Source organism: Canis lupus, chromosome 20, assembly GCF_048164855.1.
Source record: "Canis lupus baileyi chromosome 20, mCanLup2.hap1, whole genome shotgun sequence".
NCBI classification, from domain to species: Eukaryota; Metazoa; Chordata; class Mammalia; order Carnivora; family Canidae; genus Canis; species Canis lupus.
In genome coordinates this window covers 3,033,930-3,059,443 of record NC_132857.1, presented here as the reverse complement: position 1 = coordinate 3,059,443, position 25,514 = coordinate 3,033,930, and the positions used below count along the sequence as shown (strand labels likewise).

The following is a 25,514-nucleotide window of genomic DNA, read 5'->3' as shown; positions in this document are numbered from 1 at the left end:
AAATACAAGCAATAACACCCAGCCGTATAAGCTATGATTGATACTCAAGACTTCGTACAATAGCTGCACTTGGCTAAAATATGAGTTTTGTGGTTATGTGGTAGACCTTACATATATTTCTTTCCAGAAAGGTGAACAGATGAATGGGCAGAAATTAATTTTATGGCCAATATATAAATGATAATTTGCAAGATTTATTAAAAGACAAAGTACCAAGAAATATGGAAGACAATCCAGATGTCATATCGAATTACTTCAAACCATGAATCAATTAGCAAAGGTCCATGGGTCATATCCATGTGATGTCCTATTGACTTAAGAGTCAGTTTTGTGAGTTTTTGCCAGGTAGTCGTGTTGAGCTCCTAGGCCACATGGCTAAAAATACTTTTTGTTCTTTTAATTCCTTTTACTAAGTAAAAGGCAGTCATTTCTTGAAAATTAGCTTCCAAGAAATTGTTTAGGGGATCATGAAGAACTGGCTTTGTGAAAACAGTTAATCTAGTAGTAACCTAAGATTCCTATACACAGGTATGAAGCCAAAATGTATTAGGACACTTATCCTTTTGTTTTAGAGGATTGTATCTTAATGGATTCCACTCTAGTAAATCAGGGATTAGCTGTTACTCTCCTGACCTTAAAATACTTCCCATTGAGAATGATTAATAAAAAGTAAATGGTTAATTAAAATCCAAAATACAGATTATTAGCCTATACATTCCTGTAATTGTATAATGTATCCATTTTAAAAAATTCTCAGCAGATACCATTGTACATAGTATATAGTAATTCTATATCTAGATACAGCAGCATGGTGTTTATACACTGGAGCGTCCAACAATCCTAGGCTTGAATCTGGTTTTGCCTCTTGCTGCCTATGTCACTTGGACAAGCTATATTTGGTCAAACTCTCATTTTGTCATGTTTCCAATGGGGATGATAATAGTATTGTTCTCGATAGGTTAACTACACACACATAAACAACCATGCACACAGATAGTGTATTTAGCATGCCTTGCATAGACTAAGTACTCAATAAATGGTGGCTATTATTATTGGTGTCATACATATTGAATTATACTGAGTAAATGATAATGAAATAATCTACAAAATCTCTCTATTAGTGGCAAATGAAAAATATACAGTGTAACACAATTATCTTTATAAAAGTTTTAATCCACAGTAGTGATTTCAAAAAGAGTATTTAACCGTTATTTCTAATAATATTGTATTGTTATGATTTATATATACTAACAACGCATATAGATCGGAGTCGGATGGGCTGTTGAACAGTAGGATACTTTTTAACCAAAAGATGTTTTACTTGTAGAATATTGCTTTCTTGCTTTTATTATTACACATTTAATGATGCTTATTTTTCTTATTTTTCTATTTCACACTTAATATAATTGTATGCAGCACAAAAGAACTGTCATTCAATCTTATAATTCATTTTAGTCTACCTGAAATTATCATTTAATTCTGATGTTGTTTTGTTATAATACTTTCAATCAAAAACCATTAATATATATAGAGATTTTTGCTCAAATATTTGTACCTTGAATAATTATAAATATTCAATCTCTTATCATTGAGATAATGATAGAGAAGTTTAAGGCAAACTAAATTATTAAAATGCATAATGATTTCTAAGGGGAAATGAGGTTGCTCTTTTATTATTAAAATAGCTTATTTATTCCCTAGGAATTACTTATTTAAAATTTATTTCTCCAGAAATTGCTACCTGATTACTTAAGTATAACCCATGTTGTTCTCCTATGTTGATAAATAAAGAGCAATTGCATATAGCCATAAATTAAAACAAGTACATAGGATTTTTTTGTCTTCCCTCTACTCTTTCATAAATGGGCGTGCATTTATAAAACAACAATTCCCTGAAAAATCGTACAGTCAGGAATTCATTGAACATTTTCATTAAATATTCTTTTTGAGTACAATGCCTTTATTTTAACTACTGGGCAAAATTTGCTGCACTTAAATTGCCCAGTTTGCTAAGACAGACTTTCCCATATTGTGTTCCATATGGAGTGTTAACAAAAGTCAATTTTCTTTCTGAAAGAATTTTTATAAGTCTTTCACATATAAAAGGGGAGTGGCTCTTGGGAGCTGAAAACATGCTACTTCTTGGGTGTAAGCAGTTATTTCTCAGGTATTCATGATTATTCATTGAAATGTATACTTTGGTTTTACTCACTGTTTATTACTTATTAATACTTCAACATTAAGTCCTATAAGATGTATTGCGATATTCTGTATAGTCTGAGGAGATATAGCCAAGAAAAACGTCCTTTCTTCTTGGAACACTTATTTAACATCATTAAAATAACTATTATTCAGAGGAACATGAATTAGGAATTGCTGCCCTACAAGAGTTCAGAAAAAAAACATACAGGCTAATTAGAAAACTAAACCATTTAATCAAATTAATAATTCTGACAAAAATGTATTATTCTTACATACATATATTTAGATCAGATGCCATTTTATCTTGATTTTTAATCTGGATAAATAGCCCAATCTTCTTTTCACCTGGTATTGCATGAAATCCAAGACTGACTTAAATGCATGAACCTATCACAAAGGAAAGCAATGTGACTAATATTATAAGTAAAGATAATACCACTGCTCTCATTTCTCTGTCTCTTTTTTGATAAAGTATGAAAGGACACACTACACTGAAATAATATATCATTTTAACTTTCCTAGAAACAATATTCAAACCTTTCTTGATCAAGAATACATTATTGGGGCTCCTGGGTGGCTTCGTCATTAGCGTCTGACTCTTGATTTCAGTTCAGGTCTTTTTTTTTTTTTAAGATTTTATTTATTTATTCTTGAGAGACATAGAGAGAGAAAGAGACAGAGACACAGGCAGAGGGAGAAGCAGGCTTCCTGCTGGGAGCCCGCTGCAGGACTTGATCTCGGAACTCCAGTATCACGACCTGGGCCAAAGGCAGAAGATGCTCAACTGTTGAGCCACCCAGGTATCCCTCAGTTCAGGTCTTGATCTTAGGGTTGTAAGATCAAGTCCCTGCTCAGGCTCTGTACTCAGCATAGAGCCTGTTTAAGATTCTCTCTCTCCTTTCTCCCTTTGCCTCTCCTCCACCTCTCTCTCCCTCTTAAAAAAGAAAAAAATTAAATTAAATTTAAAAAGAATAGACTATTATATCAGAGCCCCATCATATTTAAAGGTTTTTCAAGTATTTAAAAAAAAGTCCCTTAAAACAATTTGTTATTCTTTAGATACATATTTTTAAGAATATGATTTATTACTTTTATTGTGCTAAGCATTGTGCACTCGACTTTGGGGAACACCTATAGATATACACATTTCCAGGAGACAAGTCATGTACAAATAACTTATTTTCCCCAGAATTTCTATAAATGCTATATAATCATTCTTCTTTGTAAACAAGCATGGGAACTCTATTGGTGAGTTTTAAATACAGTTGTTGGAAAGAAAGGCTCCTTTCAAGTAGGAGTATTAAAAAAGGAGGGCTCTGGCAAATGGGAACCATATGGTACAAAGGAAAGAGCAGCAGAGGAAGTGTTGGGGGAACAGGTTGTGGGCTTGGTGCTCTGACAAACCCGTGGCGTGTACTGCAACTTAACTAAACTTAACTGAAATGTTTTTTGGGAGGATTGCCCTAGATACTCTGTACGTCTAAAGTCTGAGCTGCCTCAACATCGCCATCATTTACTGTAGAATTCTCAATTAGCAATAATCGCACCTTGGATAAACCTCATTGGCTACGATACTGCCACTGCGCAAAGCTACTGTAGAATTCTAATTCAAAATTTCTACCTCTTCATCACTCACCACGTACCAGGCGTTGCATTAGATGCTAAAAAGATGAGTAAGGATTGTTTTAGGCTTCAGGGCTCAAAGACTAGAGGGAGGAAGTATATCTAAATCAATACCAATATGGAGATCTCACAATGGATGTCAAGAAGGTAACCCTCAAGCATAAAGAAAGGAACCGTGAGGCTACACTTAAGAGATGTCATTTGAGGTAGACCCTATAAATATGTGGCAGCTTATAGGAGGGGGTAGAAGCACTGCAGAGGCAGATGGAGCGTGCACAGGGCAGTCTTTAAGGACCTGGGGGGTTTGTTGGTAGGAAAAGGGATACAGAGAGAGAGAGGCCAGGAGGGCAAGGGTCATGTGACAGACCACAGGAAAGTAACTAAGCAAGTAGGGGGTTGACCAGATGTGTGCTCTTTCTTTCTCTTTTTCTTTCTTTCTTTTTTCTTTTCTTTTCTTTTCTTTTCTTTTCTTTTCTTTTCTTTTCTTTTCTTTTCTTTTCTTTTCTTTTCTTTTCTTTTCTTTCTTTTCTTTTCTTTTCTTTTCTTTTCTTTTCTTTTCTTTTCTTTTTTTCTTCTTTTTATTTATTTGAGAGAGAGAGAGAGAGAGAGAGAGAGCACAAGGCAGGGGAAAGGGAGAAGTAAACTCCCCTTTGGGCAGGGAGCCTGACATAGGGCTCAATCCCAGGACCCTGTGATCATGACGCTTAACCAACTGAGCACCACCGAGCACCCCTGGATTTCTGTTTTGAAACATGATTTTTGGCAGCTACTCAGAGGGTGAGCTTCCAGAAGGCAGGAAGAAGGAATCTGGTGAGAAATGGTAATGCTTACTCTCAGGCAGACACTATGTGGATGCTGACATTCTGTGTTGTTATCAGAGAGGAAATCTGTTCGTTTCTACTGGTCTTTTTAAAAAAAAATATATATTTTATTTATATATTCATGAAAGACACAGAGAGAGAGAAAGGCAGAGACGTAGGCAGAGGGAGAAGCAGGCTCCAGGCAGGGAGCCTGATGTGGGACTCGATCCCGAGACCGCGGATCACACTCCCGCGGGAGCCAGGGGCAGGTGCTCAACTGCTGAGCCATCACGCGTCCCCATTTCTACTGGTCTTGGTGCCAGTGCTGGTATTTTGTTAGGAAAAATGAGAAATTGGTCTCAGAGTCTTTGTCCTAATAGCAGACCACCACATCCTCAGATAAATAAAGGTTACAATTATATCTATAGTCTTGACCCAGCTTCTCAAAAAATACTTTAGATAGGCTTGAGCATTTAACTCAGAATTTACTTGAATCCTTCCATTTCTCTTCCAAGAATCAAGGAAGAGATAACTCAGACCTAGAAAATTGCAGGAGTACAGTGAATTACTAACTGCCAACCTTTCTACCAGAAAGGGAGAATGTTGCAACAAGAATCCAAATTCAGGTCTTTCCTGTGTCAATTTTTACCTCTGACATAAGGCTTTAACCACCATTCTCTCATTCCTTTGACGCTTAACATATTCCTAGAATTCTGGCCTATAAAATGTATAAGTAGGCAAAATCATTCATTCATGTCCCCAGAATGTAATTTAGTGCTTTAGTAATAAAATACTAAATGATGCCTAGGACAGCCATATGAATGAAGGTGTCTTCCTAAAAGCCTAAATGGTTTTAGGGAGTTATTTGGACACTGGAGACATCTGTTCTCTTTTCTTAGAAATATTTTATGATCCTAATTAACGTATCACTAAATGTATTTAGTGATATATTATCGTATATCATACAAGTTTGTCTTCACATTTTTTTTTTCAGATAACCTTGCTGACATTTTTAGGCATTCATTTAGAAACTATAGGTCATTTAAAAACCCTCTGATCATGCTACACGCTGTTCTGTTCTGTTCTATTATATGCAAAGACAATACAAGAAGACCTGGCTGATTTCTCCATGCATATAATTCAATGTAAATAATATGCTAATCCATAGCACCTGCTTTTCACCTGTTTCTGTAGAGCTGAATGCCTTCAGAGCAGTATCAGGAAGCGCCCACTACTGTATCTGCACACTTCTATATGCACGTATGAGATAATCACTGCTGCAAGTTCAAGTTCATTACAGCCTCATTTCAAGTTCCATCTGGGAATTAAACTTAAATTGAGACTGAAATGGGTTTTTGTTATCCCTATTGTGCTGGTTAGGGAAGATGGCTCATGATCATAGGAGAGTGATGGTGTCTGGGGAAGACTCCACAGAGTTTGGGATAGTTTACACCACACACTCACATATTTCTACAGACAGTCCAGAGAGTCATTTTTTTTCTTTTATTGAGATCTGACTTAATCGTGAGTATCTGCTTGCTTGGATTAAGGCTTTGCAACATTTATTTTAATATTTTCTGATCCATTACTAAAACTAGTGCTATGATTATAAGAGGCTGGGTAATCACAAAGGACTCCTAAATCATGCTTAAATATATCCACAGTCCGATAATGACATCGTTGGGCATGAAGTATTTAGGAGATGGAGATAATACTATACATAAGGGATGCAATCTTTATTGGGTACTCTCTTTAAAAAGGGAATAGATGGTCTCTAAGCCTGTGTTGCCTTATTTAGAACAATCTGTTCTATTGAACTTGAATGGATACTTCAAAGTCAGCTAATTTTAACCATTATCATTAGCTAAAGATCGCCTACTAAGCATTTTAGAAGAGTGACCAGACGTGTGTGCATGAAACCATTCACTAGTTTGAACCTTCTAGATTTTTTTTTTCCCTATTAGTTCAATAAATGTTTCTTGTGGACCTACTCTGGGCATTTCTAATTGCAAGTCACAGGAACCATGGGGCTAATGATACTGCATTTATTTTCAAAAGCATAGTGCATTAATGTTGGTTTGATGGTTAAAGAGACCACTGTTAATATTGACAATCACGGATTCCTAAGAGACACCTAAAAGAGGATTCAAACTCTGCAACCTTTTTGTCACATATAAGGACACACTTGACTCTGAAGTAGAGATGGACTCTGGACTTTACAGACAGAAGAGGCCATGGTAGATACAACTGCCAACCCCGAATTCATAAAATAAAGCAGGTCTTTGTCAAGCAGGAAAGCTATTTTCTACCCTTTCTCTGATTTTTATATATGCTTTAAGGCTAGTTGAGATCATGCTCATTAAATTCTTTAAAAGAAAAAAAAATAAATTCTTTAAAAGAGTACAAAAAGGGGAATTACAGAAGTATTTAAGTTGACCAAAGGGACCTATCCTTTCTCTGATTTTTATATATGCTTTAAGGCTAGTTGAGATCATGCTCATTAAATTCTTTAAAAGAAAAAAAATAAATTCTTTAAAAGAGTACAAAAAGGGGAATTACAGAAGTATTTAAATTAACCAAAGGGACCTTACTATGCACATTATATTCTGGGTCATCAGGATTATCAATAAAGTGGTCATTTCAAATTAGAAGTGTTATAAAAAGTGTTTGTTGAATGTTGTATAGATTTTCTTTTTTTTCAAGATTTATTTAGTTTTATATATATAAAAAGATTTGTTTAGTTATTTATTTGAGAGTGCATCTGCATGTGGGAGGGAGGGGCAGAGGGAGAGAGAGAAAGAGAAGCAGACTCCCTGCTGAGCGCAGAACCCCACATAGGGCTCAATCTCCTGACCCTGAGATCAGGACCTGATCAAGAGCCAGAGATGCCACCCAATCAACCGAGGGAGCCACCCAGGTGCCCCTAAATCTAATTTTCTATAAACGTTTCTTTCTTATTCAAAGTTTCATTCTAGGGGGACATCCTGTGAATCCTTTAACCATAACAACCACCACCACAACAGAAGCAATTAGTCTATGAGTAGTTTAGGAGCTGGAAATGCTTTCTTTTAAATGAGAGCAGCTAAAACTATTAACAGTGCTACCTAAGTACATTTGACTTACAGAAAAATCAGCCTCCAGAAGACACACTGTTAAATGGGTATCTCCCTTTTGCAAAATGCTAAACTTTCAAAGAGACCTTTGATTAGGAAATGAGATGCAACGGCTTATGGCACAGACCACATAAACTGAACAAGAGGCTGGGTAACTGTAAAAATGTAATCTAAGGAAGTGATGGGAAGGTGGAGAAAGTCAGCCCCAATGACTTTGGAGTCCCAGGCCAGCCTAAGCTTCAGATCCCAGATAGAAGCTATTATTGGATGTTTTGGTCCTTAATAAAGTGCCAAAGGTGACTGGGAACCGCTTAGCCCAAAGGCACACAAAACGTCCTACAAGGAAACGAAGAGCCTCAGGTACTAAATTGGTAACTAAATCTGCAGGGCGTTGGTAATGTTAATACATCACGTCCGCGGTCGTGACAGGCTGTCCTGACGAAGGGGAAATCTGCTGTCCTCGAGCCTCTGGAAATCCGAACAATACTAGTGACAAGAGGAAATGGAAGAAGCAAGTCAACGTGGAGCTGTATTTTGCAAATGAAATGCCCCTTGTTGTCCCGTCCCGGTTACCTGAGAGCCCTGAAGGCTCTGATAGGAAAATTTTCTCATCCCTCACTTGTCAACTGCACAAATGATGGAGGGGCGAAAAACACGAAGTTTTCCTCTTAAAGTTTGTAATGTTCTGTGATGTCAGGGTACCCATATCCACACTGACAGGCACCATGGAGATAACTAATTACAGATGGAAACCTATAAATACATCATCGCATAACAAACCAACAATTAGGAAATGTAGCACATTTCACAGGAACTTTTGTAATGATAAAAATATTCCATTTTATGATGAGGATGTTAAAAACCAACCATAAAATCTTTCCATCTGCATTATTTTTATCTGTTTGCTTTATTCTAAAGTTACAGAAAATCAGGGCAGCCTGGGTGGCTCAGTTGGTTAAGCCTCGGACTCCTGATTCCGGGTCAGGTCATGATCCTTGGATCGAGCCCCACATCGGGCTCTGTGATCACTGGGGAGTCTGCTTGAGATTCTCTCTCTCCCCATCCGTCTGCCCCTCCTCTGCTCACATCCTGTTTCCTCCTCTTTCTCTCAAATAAATCGATAAATCCTCAAAAAATATTTAAAAAATGAAGTTTCAGAAAATCAACCTAAATTCCTGATTGGCTGCCACTTACAAAATCTATTATTCTTCCTTTTCAGTATTGGTGAGTGATCAAAGGTGAGAACGAAAGCGAAGATTCTTTCAAGTAACGGCTGAATTTATCTATTTCCACTTAAGATTCAAAAAAGGCAAAATCTCAGTAGCTATTCCAGAAGTGAAAGACAGTTTGACACATGCAATCCCGGTGCGGGACTTGAAATTAAGGGGTCAGTCAGTACTGACATGAACATCAGCAAAGACTCCTAAGCCAAACCAGAAATAAATCTGCCTAGAAATACAGATTATGGAAATTCTTCCATAGTCACAGGGAGAAAAATGAAGGCATAAAATCTGGAACTCGTAATATTCCATTACTGATGCTTCTATCAAAATGTGCTTTCTTCTTCCCTCGTGCAGTGCTCTTTTTCCTTCTTATTGAACATTTATCTAGAATCCAGAGTACCTAAGATTTAATAGGAATTTAAAAAATATATATTCTTTTCGGCCCATTATTCCTCAAGACTCCATTCCAATGCCCCAGGCAAAGGGAGCATCAGAGGGTCTTGGCCTCCTGTGGACACTTGGAGTATGTTCTGGATCTAACCAGATGGCATCCACCATATGCAGCCCCGCATGTATTTGTGTGCATCTTGTCTGTCCTACCAGACTGGCGTTATTTTAGGACAAAGAACATATTTTATGTACCTAACATGCCTTATCCTAATGAATCATACATAAAAATACCATTTGAGTCAAGGTCCCTCCAGAGAGCCAGGCGTTGCTCTTTCTGATACTTGGGCCGTATCCTAGGCTAGTTACTCAAGAACTAAATGCATTTGATTAAAATGGATTGTGCCTTAGCCTCAGCAAATCCCCGAAGCTCATTAGCACCACAGAGATTTAGAGTAATAGTTATTTGTACACCAATTGGATCTTTTAATCAGTTTATATACAGACGTGAAAATTAGGACTGATTCTGATTCTTGGCCTCACTCAGATAAAAAACAATCCCTCATTTTCACAAATGGTTTTTAAAATGAACATCATTGTATCATTGCACTATTATTTCTCAGAATGTGCCCTTTTTTTCTCTCTCTCTTTTTTTTTTTGTCCATAGAGTATCTTTGAGGAAGCTTTTTAGACGCAATCTGTTCTTTGTTCTAATAGCACATAATAGAACAGGCTAGATACGCTCCGGTTCAATATTACGTTTAAAGCACAGCAGAATTCATATAGGACTCTTGCGTAATAATCAGGATGAAATACTCAAGACAAGAAACGTTTGAGATTTAAAAAAATAAAATACAAATCCTAAAATGGAATTCTATTTTGCAGAAGCATATTTTTTTATATTGCTGAGACATTTTGATCCCATATTAAAACCAGCGGGGAGGCTCTTGGGCAGAATCAGCTTGTGATGATCTATTGCAAGATACCTGGTTCTAACACGGCTTTCCCTCCTTCTGGGAATAAAGGGTGCAGGTTAACTTGGGTTGAGCAGTTATGGTGTTCGCCGGTCTGGAGAGGAGGCCTAGTAAAATATAAACTAAGGGGAGAGATTAGGTTTTTGATCGAGTCACAGATTTCTAGCCCCATGTCTTGCCTGCCTCAGTCTGACCAAATTGGCCACAAAGGGAAAAAGTGCAGGTTGGTTAGAATCACCTGGAAACCCATGTGTTTGTGGAGGGATCGGGGCTCCTAAATGTGGATACTTACAAAAGCTACTTCTCTAGTTTTCCTTAAGGTCATTGCTTTCTCAGAGAACATGACTTCATAAAGTGATCTGCTTTTAATATTTACTGTCCTTATGTCTCAATCTTAGCCTCTAGCAAAACACACTGAAATTTCTAGAGTAACTGATAGTTTCAAAGTCTCTTGTGGGTGGAATGTATCCTTCTTTTCAATTTTCCTGTCTGGTAATGATATCAATTTAAGACGACCTTCTTTCTGCAGCCCTAAAAGTGACCCCACAGTCCCTCCAACACCTGTGGGAATTAATTGCTCCTTATCTAGGTTTCCAAAAGCAGTTTATATATAATATCATAAAAAAAACTTAAGCCATAATTATTTATTTGTGTGTGATTCTCTCCCAATAGGCTTTGAGCTTCTTCAGGACAGGAACATAACATATTCACATAAAGACTCTTTCTTCCTTTCCTTTCCTCTTTCCTTTCCCCTTTCCCCTTTTTCCTTCCCTTCCCTTCCCTTCCCTTCCCTTCCCTTCCCTTCCCTTCCCTTCCCTTCCCTTCCCTTCCCTTCCCTTCAAGATTTTATTTATTTATTCATGAGAGACACAAAGAGAGGCAGAGACACAGGCCGAGGGAGAAGCAGGCTCCATGCAGGGAGCCCGACGTGGAACTCGATCCCAGGGCCCCAGGGTCACGCCCTGGGCTGAAGGCAGACCCTCACTACTGAGCCCCCCAGGTGTCCTTCTTTCTTTCTTTTTTTTTTTTTTTTAAAGAAGAGAGAGAGAGAGAGCAAGTGCACAGGAGCATGAAAGTGGGTTGGAAGATGCTCAGAGAGCAAGAGAGAAAGAGAATGTCAGGCTCCGTGTCTGGATCTCATGACCCTGAGATCATGACCTGAGCAGAAACCAAAAATTGGATGCTTAACCAACTGAGCCACCCAGTAATTCCAAAATGAAGCATGATTCTTGGTAGATAATAAGCATTCAAAAATTGCTTCCATCTTTGATGTAAGAGAATATTCTGAGCCATCTACTCCTTATGGTGAATGAAATACTTTTTAAAGAAATAATTACAATGAAAAAAATTTTAAATAAAAAAAGAATTATGGTCAACCATAGTCGGCCTATGTAGACCCCACGTTGCAGAAAGAAAAGCACAGTCACCATCTGGCCTCTGTGGTGGTAAATGTAGGCCTTTGAGGACAGATGTCTGCACCCCAAAGATGACATAACCTAGAGTTAGCTCAGGGGTCTAGCTTCACCCTTCACTTTCCCATCCCTGTGCTTGGGCCTTCATGAAGTAAAAGGCATCCTGTTCTCTTTGACATCCTTGTGCTGCTTGTTCAGTGGAGAACCAAAAGAACTAAACGCAGCCCAAAAGGTCTCTCTCACCAATTTTCAAACTTGGACAAGACTCTGTGGTCTTGGAGCACCTGGTGACTCAGCGGTTGAGCGTCTGCCCTCAGCCCAGGTCATGACCCCGGGGTCCCGGGATCGAGTCCCGCATCGGGCTCCCTGCATGGAGCCTGCTTCTCCCTCTGCCTGTGTCTCTCCCTCTCTCTCTGTGTCTCTCATGAATAAATAAAATTAAAAAAGAAAAAAGCACAGACAAAAGGTAAGACGGCTCAATTATACCACTTCCTTGCTGTGAAGACTTGAGCAAGTCATCTAATCCTTCTGTGGCTGTTTCCATGTTACAGACTTAAGCTATAGGGTTTCAAATAAGGTTCAAGGGAGTTCATTTTTGTCAAGTGCCTAGAAAAATGTAGCAAGCATTTTATAACGGGAGGGAAAAGAAAAAAGCAAGGAAGGAGGGAAAGAAGGAAGGGAGGGAGGGAGTAGGGAAAGACCGACCTTGGTCTTATTTTACTTTGCGTTCTTCATGTTACGTTTAGAATATACAACACAATTTTGCTTGCGATTATTTATAAAGGGCCTTAAAAACTAAGAACGCTTTGAGAGACGGTGGCAACTGCTTCCAAAAAGGGCAGAAGGAGCTGTACCTACTTTTACATCGTAGAGGGATTTTTTTTTTCAGTCGTAGAGGGATTTAAACCATTAAGCAGAACACAGCGACCATTTCCAGATACTTGCAGGCTGATGTCGGGAAGGATGGACTGACGTACTCTACCGACTGACATACTCTAGGTTGATCCAAACAGACGATGGATTAACAACGGGAAGTTATGGGGTGGCAGGTGTCAGCTTAACATGAAGATAAGTTTTATAAAATACACGGCTGTCCAACCCCAGGATAGGCTGATACATAAAGTCGCAGACTCCCTGCTCTTGGGTGCAGGCGAGGGAGGCTTAGCTGAAATTCTGTCAGGGAGGCCGTAGAAAGAATTCCCGCCTTGGTTGGCAGGGTCACCAGGTAATCTCTAAGGTCCTTTTCAAATACACAAGTCTCAAAATATCACTAATATGAAAAGTTACAAGTGCGCAGAAATGGATGTATCTTGAAAACTGATTTCTCGGGGAATAATGAGAAGGCTTGAAAAATAATATTTTATTTTGTACCTGAAGCCTGTGACCTTTCACCAACCCATGAAAATAATGAGCAAAGTAATCTGCCTGCATATTTGGGGGAAGTTGATGTGTCAACTGCCAGGTATTCTTCTTCCTCAATTTGTCTCATTTTAATGAGATACACACTATTCGATTTTCTTTTTTTACTGTATTTTTTTGTTTTACTTAATATTAAATTTAGTGGCCCAAATAGCAGTGGGAGGATAAGCACATGTCTTACAAGTCATAAAGACTGGGTCATCCGAATGGAGGTGCAATTTATAAACAAGATCAAATTAGGTCTAAGGAAAATGAACATAAAAAGAATTTATATATATAAGCTATGGTACTTGTATTTATGTGTATATATGTTATGTTTATGTTGATAGCCATATATATGTGCATACATATATACACACACATATAGACATTTCTGCCTACAATTTATAACTTGGGCCCTCACAGAGAGTAACATTAAGAAGATTCATTGCAATTCACTTTTCCATTTCAATTACTTTATTTGGATCATAAGTCTTGGCAAGGCTGCAAAATTCACTTTGTCAAAAAAAAAAAAAAAAAAGAGTTGCTTTAGACTATTCTCTGAGGTGGCCTTACGGTATTTCCTCAAACTCTGAGATCTAACCTTGCTCCAAGAATTCTAGGTAAATTCCTGCTTTTGCTTAGAGAAGCGTGTGTCTTCTCAGTTCAGACCCAAGAAGGGAATGATGTCCTGCCGTCCTCTGGCATCTCTGCTCCTGCTCCCCCCGCAGCAGATTTCAGGTACAGAATCTTCCCTTGAGAAACCTTCCACAACACTTAGCTAAAGGGCTAAGAACAATATCCAGGTGAAAAAATAGTAATTACTTTATTAAGCATGTACTCATTGATCAAAACCCTGTCAGGCCGGAGGATATCTAGTTTCCCTTCCAACACTGATTCAGCAGGACAAGCTTATGGATACACTTCTGTTCTGACAGAAATGAAAAAAAAAATCAGTGTTAGCCACTCTTGTTGAGATCGTTCAATGAAATATTTATCTTGTGTCAAAATATTATATTTTGCCTTTAGGTATCTTGGCACCAATGGAGATAGAAGGCCACATGTGAATAAGGGCGAGAGCACTGTTCAGCAGTTACTTATTTCTATATATATATTTATATTTAAAAAATATATATTTATTTATTTGCAGAGACGTGGCAAGAATGTCAGATTGCCTAGCATTTTCCTTCAAGGAGAAATAAACATCTATGGGGAGTGCAGACCATCTGACCATCTTCCTAGAAAGGAACTTTGAGCTGCTGGGAAAAATTCCAGTCTAGATGATCTGTACAAGCCGAAGGCCCATCTGCCGTGGCCAAGGGGTCCCGGCCATGAGATACAGGAAGAGTTTCACAGAAATGAAAGCAGATGCTTGCCTCTACCTCATCAAACCCCGTGCAAATGAGAAAACTTATTTTTCCCTCCTACCCTCTGGACACATGGCTTCAGATTTTTTCAAGATTTTTTTCAGTTTTCTTTTTTCTTCATGTGAGCAAATGGGTTAGACCAAAATTTTGCTTCCATTACTGATCAAACTCCAGGAGGAAATCAGCAGAGTTTGGCAGCATATTGGAAACATGTACTAACACTATTTTGACATTTAGCTCAAGATGAGGATATTCAAAAGGCAGTCGCTGACTTCTAAATTAAAGCTAATATTTTTAAAATACACATAAACTGATTTTTTTACTAGCACTAATATGCCAACATCCTCAAATTCTGAAGGCTTTTAAAAAATACTGAATATTTTTCATTCTCCTTAGAGTCCCAGCATCCTAGCCAAGAGAGTGTATCCTTCTTTTGTTCTTCAAGGGGTTGGGCAAAGGTGGCAAAATAAACATCTACACATTCATGCTAAAACTATAGAAAGCAGACTGCAAAGGAACATGACTTTCTTTTACTTGGCCGAAATCGAAATAGAAAGCAATTTCTATTTTCCATTATGGTCTGAAACCATAACCTCAGTAATACAAAGTTTGAATTTATAAAAGAACTGTAAGGATTGCATTTTGAGGAGATTATAACAACTACATGAATATCCAACTGCATTATTTGCTAAAAAAAAAAAAAGATTTATTTAATCCACAAAAAAAGCACCATTATTTGGAATTAATTTTTGATTATGTGCACTCTCTACTGTCCGTTCAGGAACCACACAATTCACTATGAACTTTTACTTAATAACGTGCACAATGAAATTGTATTTATGAAGTCAAACCACAGGGGGAAAGAAGCTTAAACTCAACAAACATTTGTCAGGGTTTGCGCTCTCCGGTGGCTGTCGACCACACATTTCTCACGTGGTGGAGCTGGACCCACGGCAGCTCTCTACAGCCGCCGCCGTTGCCTCTGACCTTGTGGCCATGTGATACTTGATCATATGTACCTTGCATATATGCACGTGAGATTTTGCTATCTTACTGGAAAACTGGGTTTTCTTTCTTTTTTTGTGACTAGAGACAGTGAAGTTTTCTATACGTGTATCTATTTCAAGAGCAGCTGCTATAAAATCAGTTTGTTCTCATGAAGAAGAAGACACTTGCCTCTTCTTTTCTGGCAAAAATAATATCTCTTGACAGCTCTAATATGCCTTTTTCTCACTTTTGTTCTAGTCTTTCCAAGAGGAAAAAAGTCTTTATCACAAAATCAAACTGTGTTATAAACATTCCATCTCTGAATTTATGTTATCAAATCATATTATGGAAAGGAAACTGAACAAAGGGTGATATCTATTGTATTCCTATTTTCCAGAGCAAAAGAGCAAAGTGATTGGCCAACTCTGAAGCATATAAAACTATAATGCTATTATTTCCTCAAATAGTTGAGAGGACAGACATCACTTTGAAAACACATAAATTCAGATGTAGGAGATGGTATTTTTTTTCCAGTTGCAAAAAAACTATAAATCAGTATTATTCAACTTGATTTGACAAGTGCTAAGAACAGATTTAGGAAGTCTTTAGCTTAGGATAGAGGGGATGCTTTATGTGGTTTTATTCTTAGGTATTTAAATCCTGCCTTGTTTTAAAAAGAATTTAAGGCAGTTAAATGGATACATAAAATGCAGCAAGATATCAAGAATGAAAAGTGGGAAAGAAACAGTAAATGCAAGGGTTATATCATAAAAGAAATTAGAAATGAAGTCACTAGAGTTTTTAAGACGGACCATAAAAGAATGCTATCCATTTCTAGTAGATGGATCACAAAATTGGCTGTGAGCCTTTTAGGAGCCCCTACAAAAGGGAAATGGCAAAATTAAAACACACTTGCACACACACAGTCCCATCCAGTTATCCAACCCCCATACGCAAACGCACACACGTACTAGACTTGTTCTGGAGAATCACCAACCAGCCTGGTGTCAACGCTGCAGAAATGAATGCAAAGAATACTCACAGCGAGGGAACCTTACGAGGTGATGAAAAGTGCCCGCAGCACAGATGAGCTTTGAAAATAGTAGGCTAAGTAAGAGAAGTCCATGTATTGTGCAATCCTATTTACGTGAAATGTCAAGAGTAGGCAAAGGTGATGGACGTTTTCTAAAATTAGATTGGATGATGGCCGTACGACTTTGTGAATATACTAAAATCTGCTGAATTGTACATTTTAAATGGGTGAATGTTTTTTTTGTACATTTCAGATAAACAGGAAATAAAGTTTTTGCTACAAATACACCTCGAATATTTCATGGGGTATTTTTTTTTAATGGAAGTATAGTTGAAACACGACGCTACCTAAGTTTCAGGTGAATGTTTTCTGTTTACATTTCAGATAAATAGGAAATGAAGTTTTTGCTATAAATACACTTCGAATATTTCTCGGGGTATTTTTTTTTAGTTGAAGTATAGTTGAAACACGACGCTACCTAAGTTTCAGGTGTATAACATGGTGGTGACAGCTCTGTTTGTCATGCTGTGCTCACCACAGGTGTCACCTACCACTACCGTGCCATTGACTCTACTCTGCATGCTGTACCCTTTATCCCCAGGAGTAGTTAACTCGATACCTCTCACTCCATTTGACCCTTAAAGGAGTGGATTTAAAAAAATAATAATAAAAATAAATAAAACAAATAAAAAAAATAATAAAATAAATAAATAAATAAATAAAGGGGTGTGTTTTATGGTACGGGGTGCAACGGCAGATGTATGTGAGTTGTATCTCAGTAAAACTGCTCAACATGTAATACCATCCTTACACTAGCCCAGGGGTCACGAGACCAGGTACGCACGGCAGTCACCTGGAGAGTCTGTTAAAGCTCTGCCCGCACGCCCCCCACCCCGCCCCCCCCGACAGAGTCTTATCAGTGGGTGTGCGTGGAGGCTTGAGGAACTGCACATCCGAGCTCTTGGGGCTGCTGTTGCTGCTGGCCTGGGGACCACGGGGAGCCTCAGCACACAGACTATACGAACAACTACAAGGGCTGCTTCTTTTACTTCCCTCAGTTTGGTTTGAGAAATCACACCAATGCACAGTGTAGTAAAAACCAGCGTGAGGAGGCATCCTTATGACAAAGGAGGTGGGAGCGGGCAGTACAGCCACAGTGACCAGCGGTAACAGCCGCAGCAGCATTTCCTTTTTACTGCTAGGTGCTTCGATGGTCATTGTTTAATTTGATCCTCACAACAGCCCCGTGAGATGGAGATGCTGGGGAAATCGACACTGCAATAGTCAGACTTTATCAAGCACTTACCCGATATTCCTGCTACCCATTTATTCATAAACGTTGTTTCCTGTTACATATAAAGAACGCACAGGCTCCCAGGATTCCCTTCTCACTGCCAAGAAGTGGAGAGCCAGGCCATCCACCCCCAAAGTCCTTCCTCTTAACCACTGAATACACTCACTACTCTTCACCAAGCGGCCTTAATTCTTAGATTTTAGAGGATTCAGAGCAATAACTCTGCCAAAACATTGCTATGATACTTGAGAACTATCACATGTGATTGTTTTACTAAATAATAAACTACCAATTTTCCAAATGATATGCTTTATAAATTACACTCCTGATCTCTATAATGATGTCATTCACACTCCTATGAATCCTGATAGACTCAATGAATGGGAGCGAATGGGGTGTAATTGTGCCTGATGTATTTCTGCTCATCGGACTTGAGACCATTATCCTTGGGCATAAATGCATTACACTGGACGTTTGAACTTTTCTGTCATCTGTGATCTTTCAATCAGGAGAAATTCTGCAGTATTTTCAGTATTTTGACTGTTTTTCCATAAACCTATGGACTCCCAGTTGAATTTTTATTAGACAGTGGCCAATGAAGACTTGCAGTTTGTTCTCCTGGGCTAAAGACTGGAGCATTATAAGCAAAATTCAGGTTAGGAAGAGGGGTGAAGCCTTTCTATGACAGTGTTTACCCAAGTAGACCAAACACTCTGATGAAGGTAAGAATTTTTACGGAGCACACTGAAGATACGTTGATTTTAACAGTTTGGGATTTATTCTCACGGGTGTCAGGACAAACATAACAGGCACATCAAGTGCAGGAATTCATGAATATCATTGTTTAGGACGAGGCTGAAGGTAATGATTGTTCATGCGACACTTGTGGAAAAAATTATTAGGTGGTTCAGTGAATGAGTCTTGGGAAGCATTATTATAGGAGAAGTAAATGCCCTAACAAATACTTCGACTTTAAAAGCAAGCGAGGTCTGAGGTGGAGCTGCGGTATTTGTTTCACATCCACGTGTTTAATTCTGAGTTGTTTCTTTGAACGTGGTGTTCAGGTTCAGAAATACGCGGCTACACCCACTCACTTCCTCTGTTCTTGCATCTCAACCTTCCAGGAGCAGAAACAGGCTCCAGATTTTGGCATAACTGCTGCTCACACATCCTCCAGGCCAGGGCCGCCTGCAACTCTGGCTTTTTAAAGGAAAACAAGCCTTTCCTAGGACTAGTTCCTGCTATACCTCATTTTCCAAGTGCAAAAGAATCAATCACCTCCCTTCTCCCCTCAGTGTGTGTGTGTGTGTGTGTACTTGTGTCTCAGCTGAAGTCTCCATTTCTTGTCTAAAATGGAGCACTAAAATGGCTCATTTCATGTCACAGGCTCCCGTCAAAACACTCCATTTCTCTGTCCAAACCCAAGAGACCCTTCTGGCCTACTTCACTTTGCTTTCTTTCTTTCTTTTTTTTTTTTTTTAATATATAAACAAACAAACAAAACAAAAATATTTTAAAAAACCATCACTCCAAAAAAAAAAAAAAAAAAAAAAAAAAAACCATCACTCCTGAACTCTCTTAACTAGAACTTGACTTAAATACAATAAATCAGTAGTTTATATATGCTGGAATCCTTTCTTAACTGGCATTATATGCAAACCTCCAATATGTGAAACGTATAATAAAGACGAGATGCTAGAAGTAGAAACACAGATGGCCGATCAATGCCTGGAAAGATGTCCAATATCACTTATCATCAGGAAAATACAAATTAAATCAAGATATCACTTTTCACCCATCAGATTGGTAAAAATCTGTAGAGTGCAAATATTTGGGCGAGTGGAAAATGGGAGCACAGGTGCATGGGCTGAGGGGTATAAACAGTAGAGCTATTTTGAAGAGCAATCTGGTAGCATCTAGTAGAATTGAAAATATAAATACCTTACCACCTGTTTAACTTTTTTTTTTTAAAGATTTATTTATTTGTGAGAGAGACAGAGAGAGGGGCAGAGACACAGGCAGAGGGAGAAGCAGGCTCCCTGCGGGGCGCCCGATGTGGGACTCGATCCCGGGACCCCGGGACCACACCCTGAGCTGAAGGCAGATGCTCAATCACTGAGTCCCAGGTGTCCCCCACCCATTTCACTCTTATGTTTATTATACTGGAGAAATTCTCATACTTATACTCTTGAGTATATTCACGAGTATGCATCTACTGCACTGTTGTTTATAGTAGAATATAATAGAAGATAGTAGAAACAACCTAAAATTCAACAAAGGAATAGATAAATTGTCTAATTCATCTGAGGGCCTAGTATGCAGCCATTAAAGGAGAGGACTAGACCCAGGTATGAATGTAAACCTTAAAACAAGCAAACAAACAAACAAACAAACAAACAGGATACCTTTTAGAAACCAAATATTGATCCTGGGGCTTCTCTTCTGAGACCCTGAAGACCAGGGAAATTCCTCAATTTCAGGAGTATCAGAGGACGCATGGGGTAGAAACAGGGGCTAGGGAGGAATAGGCAGGGCAGATGGCGATGGGGAGGGCATGGGAGCCAGCCGACACCCTGGTACCATTGGGCACGGAGACTGGAGGTTAGTGATCTCATTTAACACAACCATCACAGAGAGATCGCTCCCCCTACTTTATGGGTGAGGAAACTGAGAGGAGTTTGCCCAAAGACGTACAGATGATGAGCGTTAGAATAAGGATTTAACCCCAGATCTTCTTGACTTCTATGTGGCAAAAGTTAAATCTGTTTTAATTAAATTCACTTATATTTGTTTCCATTAAACGTAATTAAAAAACATGTATTCCTGGGATGCCTGGGGGGCTCAGCGGTTGAGCATCTGCTTCCGGCCCAGGGCGTGACCCCCGGGTCCCGGGATCGAGTCCCACATCCTCTCCCCGCAGGGAGCCTGCTTCTCCCTCTGCCCGTGTCTCTGCCTCTCCCAGTGTCTCTCATAAATAAATAAATACAATCTTTAAACGAACAAACAAACATGTATTCCCTCCACTTAGAATTCTAGGCCCTCAGGCAATAATTTCAAGAACTGAAAGAAGTGACTTACTTGGGAAGGTGTGTGCAAAGCTGGTAGCTGCTCTGGATGACAAGCACTGGGTCTCGTGCCACTAGTAGTAGGAGACAAATATCCTACACAAAACAAATTAGGAAGACGACACAGACCTCAAGATCATGACTTTTTTAGTATCAAAATAATAGGACACACAATCAATGTGTGAAGATGACCTAAAATCAGGACATATGTTTTGTTCAGGAAGTTGAAAATTCTTCCGTAGGCCATTCTTTGATTTCCCCAAAAAGTTCAGTTCTTTCTCTCTTGGTGGTTCATCTGTGGATAGTTTGTTAAAGGATACTTGCTCCAAAAATGATTTTTTTTTTTTTAAAAGGGCATTCTTTGCCACTATCTCACACTTTATGGGAAACTGAAGCAGAAACCCCCTAACAGAGTCAGTTCTCACGGAACTATCAGCAACCCTAAGATGAAGGTGACTCCGTCTGGGCTTATTGTTACTATTCATCCTGGATACGGACTGAAATAAAACAGCAAACACAGTACTGAAGTTCTCAAGGGAAGAGAGAACTCAATGTGCTGATGGAAACCCTGTTGCCCCTGACGCTGCTCTATACAAACGCAGCCCTTTTGGGTAGATAACTGAAAGCTTCCATGAGTTCTGTCTCCACTGCTTATTATTCACTTTAATACTTGAAATAGGAGAGAATACGAAGCAGTAGCAGCTTTGCTCTGACTCCTCCAAACAAAAGAAAAGAAAAATAGGATGAAGTGAAAACAAGACTAAGGAAGGAAAAAGTGGGGTTTTCTGTTTTAACACAAATGAACGACGGGACTCAAAAGTAAATCCCACAGAAAAGTAAGTCATGAAAGTAAAACCTTTGCTGACATCAGTTGGTAAAGGGTCACTTACTTATAAAGCAGAAAATTTCATAAGTTATGAAATAAAAACAAAATAAATTTCAGGTGCAACATGTTGAGAATATGGCATTCAACACGATAAAACTCAATAAGGGTCATGGGCCTTTTAGTCTTTTATGAATTTGATATTTACTAAAATAGAGAGATTAAAGGGTGACGAGCAGGTTGTATGCTTACCCTGATTAATCTTTCTAATGGCATATCAACTATTTTCCTTTTAAGGAGCATTATAGAATGATATTGCAGAGTCACGTAGCAGAAGGAAAATAAAAGTCACAGACAACTGAGCAATACGGCGTCACGTTGTTACACGGAATACACACGGAAGGAATCCTGGGGTTCCTGCTAAGGGAGCTAAGATGGCCCTGGCATTTTCATTTTAATTTACTTTTTAGTAGCTATTCCATTCCCCAACATGATCGTTTTCAGATAAAAGCATGACATTTCATAATCCAGTCAAATTTTGTATTTTAAAATCCATTCCTAATTGACTATTAATGAAATACAAGCTTAGAAGTCCCTCCTGAAAATGCTTCCTATAAGCGTACGGGGACAAAATGGCTCTTAACATCGACAGAGATCCCGTAACCAGCAACTGAGAGCTAATAGTGCATTATTCCTTTCTTAAAAAAAAAAAAAATCTGCCAATTACGTGGCCACCATTTTGTAAATTTCCACTCTAGATGATCAGGGGAGAATTTGTCAATACACGTGCACCTCAAAACTCAAGGAAGGGATAGATACCCCTTATAGTCTTACACAAAGTCATTAAAATAAGGGTGGCGGGTATGAGGCCTACTCCAGGTAAGTGGTTCTCTACCTACTGCCCATCCCAGAAATGGCTTTGGAGAGAGACTCCTGCTACTCGGCCCCCCACCCCCTCGGGTTTCTAAGGAGGGTTGAGAATCATGGTTTTGGTCTTGCAATGCAGACAACGACTGGGAGTTCCTCACAGAGCCAGATCTTCCCAGTTCTCCACTAACTTGCTAATCTGAAGAGGCCCTTCCACTACGTCAGCCAAGCAGAGTGTAACCAGAGGTACGCTCAGGAGCATGCAGCCATGGGCCATACTGGCTATGTAGGAAAAGCGGGAGTGAAATTTTTGAGAATAGTACAAAGCGTGGATTCAGACTATGAATTAAGATAGGTTTTTTTGTGGACTGTTTGATTTTGGATTTGTATCATAACCTCTCCAAAGCTTTCAATTTTATCTTCTGGAACTTTGGATTATAAATATGTCACAACTGAGTAATAATTTCATGTTTAATTCTAAATGTGTATCATGCACAAAACTTCCTAATATAGATGACCTGAATATTTTAGAAACCTGTGTTACGTATTCATTCATCTACCCATTCACTGAATATTTATAGAGAATCTACTATCATTAGGCATGTTCTAGGTCCTGGGAAGATTGTAATGGACAAAGGAGAACGAAAATACCTGTTCCCATGGAGTTTACGGTGAGGGACTTTCGGACTAAGCAGCCAAATGAAGCCTTATTTGTTTCTCTTTATCTGTTACATTTCATTTATCCATAAATAATCTGAAACTTACAGAGAGAAGCACAATACAACAGAAAACATTTAATATAGATAAAGAAAAAGTAAAACTAAAAAAAACTCCAGCAATGATAGTATAACCTTGGTGAACTTTTAAAAAATCCAGAGTAAATAGCCTGAAAGGTGGTTAGAATAATTCTAAGATAAAATAAACTGCAACCAATGGTAAATAAAATAAAAAAAAACAGTATTTTCAAAAGCATAAAAATCCAAGTCCTTTAAGACACTGATTTTTTTTTTTAATTCAAGGTTGTGTCACAGAATATTAGGAAAGTTCTTAAAAAAATGAGATCCCTGGATCCACCTCAGATCTTCCCAACTATAAATCATACAGAGCCCAAAGACAGATAATTTTAACAAGCCCCAGAAGCAGTCCGAGGTGCATTTTAAAGCCACTGTCTGAGGGTGGGAATTTCCTAGATGGCAGACTGAGGGGTTCTGCAAATCTTCTTTCTCCTAAAAAACCTATGACGATGGAAAGTACTGTCAAAAACAACTATGTCAGACCCTGGTGATCAACTGACATCAAGCCACAAGCTGAGAACTGTTTCTTCTTGGATGAGTGCCCACGGTGGGCAAGAGACGGGAGGTGTGGGTCTTCCTGCCTTCCTGGGGCTGCTCCCACCCCTGCCCCTCTCAGCTCAGGTTCTGGGGCGGGGGCAGGTGGTTTCCTCCCACAGATGATGGCAGGAAACGCCACTCCCAAGCATTGTCAGAAACGGCAGTGCTCTTGGAGGCAAGCGGATGCTGACAGTCAACCTCTCGGTTAGCCTGAGATAGCAGTCCCACTGGGGCCACTCCCAGAGGACCAGCTGTTGATTTAACTGGGGATCCCGAAAATGAGAGTGCCATGGAGGGCTTTGCTCCACCTTGAACATCCCTGCCAACTAGCAGGACCTAACAGGCTTGGTGGGAATGAAGAGCAGAGCAGATCTGAAAACCCTGTTCACAGTCCACGGGTGCACCAAAAGGGGTTGGAAGCCTTATTGAACTGTCGGAGAGCAACCTCTGGCTAATCGTTGGCCACTGAACTACACAGACCCAAGAGCAACCTCAGGAGATGAGGCTTAGACATAACAGTAAGAACCAAATCACAGCCTGGAACATTACTGAAAACATAATTAAAAAAAAAAAAAAGACAAAGTTGTTACACAGTTCTGAAAAAGGAAGCAGAATGAATTCCTATTTGGACTGTTCTTCATTTATCCAACCCCTATTTCTATTTGTTTTATTCTGGACCAGACACTGTGCTCAACACCCCAGTACAATGGTGGACATGATTGATACGGTCGAAATTAAACAGTTTACATCTAGAACTAGAGTCTGCTCTTCAAGAGCTCAGGATTTGGGCAGATTCTGTCTTGTACACAGTCTCAAATTTCTAAAAGCGCATGTTTTTTAAGACTTACATGACCTATATGATACACTTGACCCTTGAAAAACATAGGGGTTAGGAGCACTGAACCCCTGCACAGTTGAAAATCCATGTATGGTATGATGTGTGAACCTCCCAAAACTTAACTAGCGATAGCCCACTGTTGACAGAAAGCCTTACTCTTAGCACAGTTGATGAACATATATCTTGTATGTTATATGTATTATATGCTGTATTCTTACTGCAAAGCAGCAAGCTGGAAAAAAAGAAAAATGTTACTAGAAAAATTGTAAGAAAATAAAGTACATTTTTAGTACTGTACTGTGTTGATTAAAAAAAATCCACACATAAGGAGACCCATGCAGTTCAAACCTTGTTGTTCAAGGGTCAACTATATTTTAAGTTCCAGATTTGAAGGAGTCAAACTCATTACCAGATAATTTTAAGTGATAGTAATTTGTTTCATTTGGTACGAAGAAAATAACATTAAAACATAACAAGCGCATTTATGTTCCAGTGCTGGCCAGCTCCAATACATTCTGTTTGAATAGTCCTCGCCAAAACATTCTAGATCTCAGTTTCATTATTTATAAAGTCAAGCAGACTTGACTAGATTTCTGGAGTGACTCTTTAATCTCAAATCTATGACTCAAATCCTAGGCGCATGCAGTAATACACGTTAACCTAAAAGCCATTTATAAAAAAACCTATCCAGGCTTACTTTAATCAATACGATCCATCCATAATTAGCACAGCATTTGTAAACACATGAACACTTTAAGGTAGAATTTAAAGAACTAT

The 25,514-nt window shown here is 38.8% G+C and overlaps 1 protein-coding gene and 1 pseudogene across 15 annotated transcripts in view; both read right to left on the bottom strand.

The window, feature by feature from the left end:
- INPP4B (inositol polyphosphate-4-phosphatase type II B) overlaps nt 1-25,514 on the bottom strand; it is a 709,031-nt gene that overhangs the window by 17,019 nt on the left and 666,498 nt on the right. The window lies entirely within an intron of this gene.
- LOC140612166 (U4 spliceosomal RNA) lies at nt 3,714-3,794 on the bottom strand (annotated as a pseudogene).